Below are 8,988 nucleotides of genomic sequence, written 5' to 3' on the forward strand. Positions count from 1 at the left end.
CAGCTAAATTCAGCATAGCAGAGTTTACTGATGACCTTAAAGAAGTTAGTGTTCTAGACAAAGCCAGATCAGTAAAGATGAGTTTAGTTTATAGGTTTGCAAGCGATTTATATTTGGAGAAGGAGGAAAATGTACGTATCTAACATGGCTACAAAACTTGAAAAACATCATGAAAGGATAATATTACATTGAGGGAAAACAGAAAAAATACATAAAATGAGGAATATGATAAAGTTTCTTGCAATAAATTAAAGAATCAGAATCAGGCAGGAATATACGCTAAAATGATAAAATAGATTAGGAGGTAATTTGTGCTAAAACATAGTAGAGTTTTAATTGATTTTCTCGCTACGAGTAATGCAGCCTCGCTGGCGGCTGAGAAGAGCAGAGAGTTTTGTGGTGAAATAAGAGGAATTTATGAAGGCGCCCGGAGGAGCCTTGGTCTGAACTAAGGAGTGGGAAGTTAACGTGAGGCACTGCTTCTCCTAACTGTCGGCATGAAATCCTAGGATCATCGTGGAACCGTCAGCCTTGAAATTTAAAAACAATGGAGAAGACTCAAGAAACTGTCCAAAGAATTCTTCTAGAACCCTACAAGTACTTACTTCAGTTACCAGACTTCTCACAGGAAGTGAAACTTTGTCCCTTTTGGATATGTGATGTAAACAAGTGAGAACCAAACTTTCACAGGCATTTAATCATTGGCTGAAAGTTCCAGAAGACAAATTACAGATTATCATTGAAGTGTCAGAAATGTTGCATAACGCCATTTTACTCATCGATGATATTGAAGACAACTCAAAACGCCGACGTGGCTTTCCAGTGGCACACAGCATCTATGGAATTCCATCTGTCATCAATTTTGCCAATTATGTATATTTCCTTGGCTTAGAGAAAGTCTTAACTCTCCAACATCCAGACGCAGTGAAACTTTTTACCCGCCAGCTCTTGGAACTCCATCAGGGACAAGGCCTGGATATTTACTAGAGGGATAATTACACTTGTCCTACTGAAGAAGAATATAGAGCGATGGTGCTACAAAAGACAGGTGGACTGTTTGGATTAGCAGTAGGTCTCATGCAGTTGTTCTCTGACTACAAAGAAAATTTAAAGCCATTACTTAATACACTTGGTCTCTTTTTTCAAATTAGAGATAATTATGCTAATCTGCACTCCAAAGAATATAGTGGAAACAAAAGTTTTTGAGAAGATCTAACAGAGGGAAAATTCTCATTCCCTACTATTCATGCTATTTGGTCAAGGCCTGAAAGCACTCAGGTGCAGAACATCTTGCGCCAACGAACAGAAAACATAAATATTAAAAAATATTGTGTACATTATCTCGAGGATGTAGGTTCTTTTGAATACACTCGGAATGCTCTTAAAGAGCTTGAATCTAAAGCCTATAAACAACTTGAGGCACGTGGTGGAAACCCTGAGCTAGTGGCTCTAATAAAGCACTTAAGTGAGATGTTCAAAGAAGAAAATGAATAATATTGTCATTCTTGATTGGGCTAGATAGCTTCTTTTAGTTAATTTGCTTTTCTTTTAGCCTGTCACCTTATCACAAATTTGGACCAAGCTTTAGTCTTCAAAAACTGAGTACATAGGGATGGTCTGAGTGAAACTGTTTTAATGTAGAAACCCCTCCATATATGTAATATAAAGCTGAAAGAAGGGAAAAGAATCACATTTATATAGGTCTAATTTGAATGTCAGAAGTTGTGGCAGGACATTGTGACCAGTCTGCCATACTACCGTAAATGTTCTATTGATTATGTCAATAAAAAGGACTAGCTTCTAGGGGAAAAAAAAAATTTTTTTAATTATTTATTTTTCAAGAATATTTTATAATGTGCTAGATTTGCTCAATTTTATTCTAAGACTTAAAATATAGATCTGAGTGGTTAGCAACTCATGATAGTTTATGTTTTTTCCTACTTTTTGATGTTTCTGGTGTCTTTTTGTGTGGCACTATGAGAGTGTGAAAGCAAAAAAATAACATTAATTTAAAATATTTTAAATATTATTGATCTCTGAGTAAATTGTTTTGTATCAAAATCTGTGTCTGTCTTTTCAAAAATTTGTGTTCTCTTTAAAATATTTTCCTTTTTCTGGAATCTGTTTTGAATTTAATATTTATGCAAAACAATTGTTTTTTGAAATTCTAAAGAAAATTTAAATTCTAGGACTCAAGTCTTTTCTTGTCTCTTTTTTCTCCTATTCCACAGTTTGAACCATTCTGTTTTTTTTTTCTTTATTAAAATTTTTATGTTTATTTTTATGTGTTCTAATTAGTTATATGTGACAGTAGAATGCATTATGCATTTTGATAAATCATACATAAATGGAGGATAATTTCTCATTTTTCTGATTGTACATGTTGTATGATCACATCCCTCATTCAGTCACCTATGTACATGAGGTAATAATGTCTGTTTCACCCTACTATTATTCCTACTCCCATACCCTTTCCCGATCCTTTGCTCCCCTCTACCTATTCTAAAGTAATTATTTTCTTCCCTAGCACCATCCCTATTGTGAATTAGCATCTTCATAGCAGAGAAAATATTTGGCCTTTGGTTTTTTGGGTTGGGCTTATTTTGCTTATTTTTAACATTATATATCTGAAACCTGACCTTGCCCCTTCTATCTCTAATTCCCTCTTTTATATATTTATTAGATATTTCACAAGGTTGTCTTATAGCTTTCAAACTTATCATGAGCTAAATCAAACTTCTCAGGTAGAATACTTCTGGGTAGGTGGTATGGTTTGGATCTTGAGTGTCCTCTAAAACCTCATGTATCAAATACTGTTCCCCAGCATGGTGCTATTAGAAGGTGGTCAAATCTTATAAAACCTAGTGGAGAGGGTTTCAGGTCATTTAGGGCATGTCCTTGAAGGGGATAGAGGGACCTCAATTCTTTCTTTTTTCTCTTTTTTGATTCTTAGACATATGGTGAGTGGTTTTTACTTTACTATGTTCCTCCAATCATTACCCTGTGGCACTCTCACCAGAGGCCTAACAACAATTTAAAAATAGGCCAATTGACTATTGACCATAAGCTTGTGAGCCAAATGAAATCTTTTCTCTTTTGAAGACATTTATCTCAGTTAATTCTTATAATGAAGGAAAGTTGACTAACTGACACAGCAAAGTGGAGCTGCCCCTTAAATCTATCCCAGTGTTTGTTTTGGTATTGCCTGTGAACTAACAATGTTTCAGCAAATTTTCAAATGATTGCAGGAAAAAAAACAAAAACAAAAAACAAACCAGAAGTAAAATAGTATGTCATGGCACATTCATGAAAACTATGTAAAATCAAAAATTTCATGTCCTTACCTAAAAGTTCTATCGGAAAATACACATGGTGATCTTTTTTACATATTGTCTAGTGCTATAAACATAGAGATTCTATGCTCAGCAAAGCCTAAATATTTGCTCTCTTGTTCTTTATAGAAAATGTGTGATAACTCCTGTTGTAGGACAGTATATGAGGGTAAAGGTATCTTTATTCCCAGTACCATGAACAGGGAACATTATAATTTTCTCGCTCAAAAAATTTTATTTAAAGAAATAAATATTGGTGCTATACATCTTACTTTCTTTCTACTTTCTCTATTTTTTATTAGTAATCTAAACTCTTATGAAAATCTTTCTCTTTAAACTTCAAGTCTTGTTAGTTTTGTCTCATTTGTGTCTCACAGTTTTGTCTTTCAACTTTGTCCTTTGTCCTTGTCTTGCCAGGTTTTTATTGTCACAACTGTAATGAAACAACTGTAATGAAAATACAATAGATTTATTTGTTGTACCATCATTTAATTCTTTATTCTTCTGTTTTCTGAAGTTATTTTACAAATTTTCCATTTTCAAATGGAAAAAAATAATTTTAGAAATAGTATTATTCACCAAATATTGCGTATCACATAAAAAAATTTCAAGATCATAATTGATCCTCACCAAAGCCTTTATTTATTTTAGTTTCTAAACAGAAATTAATGGAACTATACTCCTTATGTGTAAAATGCACACATTATCGTAAGAATAACTGGCATGGATGACTGACAAGTGCTTGAGTACATAACACATCCAACATGGGCATGGAGATTTCTAGGAGAAGCTCATTGTAATATGCTTTGCTTAACCTAAAGACATTCAAATCAAAGGTCAAAGCCCTTCTGACATTGGTCTATTAATTAGATATTCAAGGACAGGACCAGTGGAAGGAAGAAAAACATGATTCTGAAGCAACTGTGAAGTCAAAGAGGCAAGAGAGAAGTCTGTGATAAATGTATAAATAGTATATAATTGATGACTGACAAGAATGCCAAATTAATAGAAACTGCAGATACTTTCAGTAATCATAACAATTCTCTCAGATATTTATGTTTCAACTTATGTTACATGCAGTTCATGTTTCACATAATTATAGTTACTGTCTTTTCATTTATAGTTTATCTGGTCATTTGGCCTAATTCTTTAATATACCTACAGTTTTCAACATCTGTAAAGTGTGAGCATTTAATTGACTGTGATAATAAACTTTCTGTAAGTCAGATTCTTGTTTTTCATTCAATGATTTTGTAGGTTTTGAAGTGCTGATGTTAAAGATTGCTTTTGAATGAGAAGGAGAACAATGGTTATGGATATGGTAACTTGAGGATTCTGTGTATATGTGTTTATAAAAATTGCAGTAAAATTATGTGAGTTTGTGTGTGTTTGTGTGTGTGTGTGTGTGTGTGTGTGTGTATAGAGAGAGCATGATCTATTTTATTGATTACATACACTATCACATCATGTAATCTATAAATTTAAGCATTTGAATCAATTCCTACATGTTAGATTTTCTTCTCAATTAACTGACCTATGTTATCAGCTTTATATGTTAACTTTTTCTGTTTCAAGATTGAGATTGCTGTGGTGTTTTTATTTCAGTCTATTCAGGACATGGGTTTTAGAATAACTGGTCATTTTTTTTTTTTTATTGTGACTACTGGCTTCTTTTCTAACTCACTCCAGAGATATTAATTCACCCAAATCTTCCTGCATGTTTTTAATAGGATGTCCCCTGTCTGAGAATCATTACCTTATTTTTAAAATACATAAAGAAAAAATCTTGGACTTGAATAGAAAATTAAGGCATAAAGCAAATAGTATTCATTCATTTATCCTTTCATTTAATACACCATGTCCTCAAAACTATGCCCTAGCCTCATTTTGTACTGTATTCATAGTGGTTATCTGAAAGGGACAAGCTAATTTTTGCCCACTTCTTTATTCAGGTTACTTTTGTGGGGTTCACTTGATATTTGCCCATTTATAAACATACTCCTTGAATTTGGCTTATTTACCTAGTACAATAGTAGGTTTAAGAAAAGATCCTCAACAGTGAGATTAAACTAACAGCCTAAGTGTTCACTTGAGACCCTTGGACTGTGGGTGAGGCAGTGTTGAAAAGGCATAAAGGCTGGCTGAAGTCACAGGCAACCCTACAGAATGAGACTATAACCTCTTTTCACATACTATCCACACTCAGAAAGCCAACTGCAATTTTACAGCCTCTTGGAAATCATTAGTGACAGTACTCAAAAAAATAGAGTCCACATTCTGTGTGGGTTCTCACCTTAAATTGTTTGGTAAGATCATTTAATTTTTGCCATCCAAGGGCATGAAGAGGGGAAATATTGTCAACCTCTTTCCTACCAACAGTCAAGAACATCAGGTCTCCAAATCACCATTTGCACTCCAGGAAAAAGATCGGGAATTCTTTTTTGGGCACATGGTACATTTGAAATGAACCAGTTAAGACACCAATAATTTTGTACAAATTTTAATACTACCTTTCCTCCCTAAGCACTTGTTTACTGACAGTTAGATGACCTAAGGAAAAAATATGCCTTGGAAGCAATTGAAAAGGAAGCAGATTTTCAACTACTGGGGCCATATTAAACATTCTGTTAATTAATGGTGGTTTCATAAAATGTTCATTATATTACAAGAGACACATCCATGGAATATGGTTACTAGAGAGATTCCTGCCTTAAGAACAAGAGAAATATATTATATCATATTGCTGAGCCATTTTTCTAGCTGACAAGGGCAATTTTTCAGTCATAGCACTACATACAGAACAGCACATAATGGGTGGATAGAGCAGATGCTAAAATTTAGTCAGACATAAATCTCTTTCACTTTATCTCCTTTAGAATACAGAGAAGACAAGAAGAAACACAAATAGCTCAGTGCACAAACATAAATAATGGGTGTTTCAAGAAAATTTAATACCTCAATATTGAGATCATATACATGTTGCAAGATTGACATCTGGAAAAATAAATGATGTTTACTGTAATAAGTTGACAATAATTAGTTGTCTTGACATTTCCCTTAAATTTCAACATACTACAAGCACAGGATGCATGAATATTTTTTCTAATTTTGTTAACCTCTTCATACATAAAATTATTCCAATTTCAGTCTATGTGTTCATTCATGTCCATGTGTGCAATAAACATCTTTCCATTCAGTATATAAATTAGAATTTATCATATATTCCATACTTGGCCACAAACCGATTCATTCAAAAATCCTAGTAACATATTCCCAAGAGCAATATTTAGCCTTTTCACTTTTATATTTTCACATTAGATCACATCAAGAATCTAATGATAAAATTCTTCTTCCCATATGAACCTTTGTCCCAATACTGTTACACATTGATTTTTCTCTTGTCTCTATAATTAATCGCAGAGAACAAATTAATTTTCAATTTACTTGTATGCAGATTTTACTCCTTAATTATTTTTGAATAATAATTCAAAACTACCTGTTGAAGAGGTAGTCGTTTCAAACATTTTTCATTTATTTAATACTTTCCCAGTATATAAAACAATGGATATTGAATGACAAATTATTTTCTCTTTAAAATAAGTGTATTCTAGTTGTAAAATAATACCTGTTTATATAGGAGAAATGTTGTCAATAGAGAAATTTACAAAAAAGAAATTAAAAATCACCATTAACCCCACTATTGAAAACAATGCTAATATTTTAATAAAGATATTCTAATTTTTCTGTAACAGTAATATATATACTTATATGTCTATATATAGACACATTTTATATATACATATATGTATATAATTTATGCCTTGATTACAAAACTAGGCAACTTCTATAACAATTGTCTCTTTATTTTGAAGTGAATATGTTATGGTTTGGATGTGATGTCTCTCAAAACTCCCATGTAAGACAATGAAAAAAAATTTAGAGGTTAAGTGATTGGGCTATGAAGTCTTTAACACAATTGGTGCATTAATCTGATGATGGGAATTAACTGGGTGGTAACTGTGGGCAGGAAGAGTATGGCTGGAGGAGATGGGTCACTGGGGTTGTGCCTTTGAGGTTCATATTTGTCCTTGATAAGTGGAGCTCTGTCTGCTCCCTGGTGCCATGTGCTGAGCTGCTTTCCTTCACCATACATTTTTGCCATGGTGTTTTGCCTCCCCTGTGGCCCAAAGCAACAAAGTCAGCCATCTATGGACTAAGACCTCTGAAACTGTGAGTGTCAAATAAACTTTTCCTCCTCTAAAATTTTCTTGTCAGTTCTTTGTTACAGAGACAAAACAGCTAACCAAAACAGAACCCATCCAAACTTTTTGTTTATGTAATATTTTTCTTTTTTTTTTTTTTACTCAGGGGCACTCAAACACTGAGCCACATCTCCAGCCCTATTTTGTATTTTATTTAGGAACAGGGTCTCACCCAGTTGCTTAGAGCCTTGCCCTTGCTAAGGCTGGCTTTGAACTTGTGAGCCTCCTGTCTCAGAATCCCCAGCCACTGGAATTACAGGCGTACAGGCATGAGCCAGGAGCCTGGCTCTTCATTACCTTGTGTCTCCTCCTTTCCTTTCCTCTTTTTTCTTGTTTTCCTTCTCTCCATTTCCTTTCTCTCCCCTCTCCTTTCTTTTATCCATATAACCTAGAAGGGATCTTGCATAATCAAATCTCTGCTGAGTTTTTGTTTATTGTATTAGGCCAGGAGAGCAGAGATTGGTAGTAGTTACATGCCTTGGAGTAGTCTGAATTTTTTAAGCATATATTTTAGTAGTATTTTTTATTGTCATATAAAAAATAATACCATAATAAATGGTATCACAGGCTGATACTTGTTTAAGTATTCAGGGAGACTCATTACCTCAAGTACTTGAAAGTTCAAGGTCAGTTTAATAAATTCATTTCTGTAGGAGTACAGTTTTCTTTGATTTGCTAATTTCATCATTTGGTTGAATTACCTGAGCCTGTACCAAAAGGCACCAGCATTGACAAACTTTTTAAACATCAACCACATTATGTAGAAGGAGAATGTTCATGTTCCTGAATTTCCTTCCAGTATTCTAATTTCAGTCTGAAGTAATCATCATTGCTTTATAAATACCATGAGTTGATGGATTTAATCCCATATCAATGGAAGTCACACTAGCAATGCAAACAAATTCACCATAGTCATTTTAGACCAAGTTAGATTCACTACTCTATGAAGCCAGTGGTGGTTAAACGATGGGAGAGTGGTGAAATCTCAGTAATAAAAGCCATAAAAGCCAATATGGATTATTGCAAGCACAGTACTTCTGAGGCAGCATAAATTATGATGCCAGAAAAGTGTTGGAAACATGAGTACAAGAAGGGAAATAGACTCTCATCATTCAGATATGAAACCAAGAATATTACATTGCATGAAACCAGTTTAATGAAGTGCAACATGGAAAACAGTCAAAAGGGACTAAGTCTGAGGTAATTGATGAAACTTCTCTAAGGGCCCACTGTTTGACATCATAGTATCTTCCTTGAAGAAGAGCATGGGAATAACTGGATTCATTCATTCAGTCAGGCAGACACCAAGTGTTCATTGAGTTGCCACTGTATACCAGTCTTTTGTGGCAGAATAGTAAAAAAAACAGATTACCTGCTTTAAGCATGTCTATCCA

The 8,988-nt window shown here is 33.8% G+C and overlaps 1 pseudogene across 1 annotated transcript; it reads left to right on the forward strand.

Annotated features, from left to right (window-relative positions):
* Positions 1-474: 474 nt before the first annotated feature.
* On the forward strand, positions 475-1,803 carry LOC306669610 (geranylgeranyl pyrophosphate synthase-like; annotated as a pseudogene). The gene has a single exon. The product of its transcript is annotated as a geranylgeranyl pyrophosphate synthase-like (transcript).
* Positions 1,804-8,988: the final 7,185 nt, after the last annotated feature.

Source organism: Sciurus vulgaris (genome assembly GCF_902686455.1).
Source record: "Sciurus vulgaris genome assembly, chromosome: 9".
Classification (NCBI taxonomy): domain Eukaryota; kingdom Metazoa; phylum Chordata; class Mammalia; order Rodentia; family Sciuridae; genus Sciurus; species Sciurus vulgaris.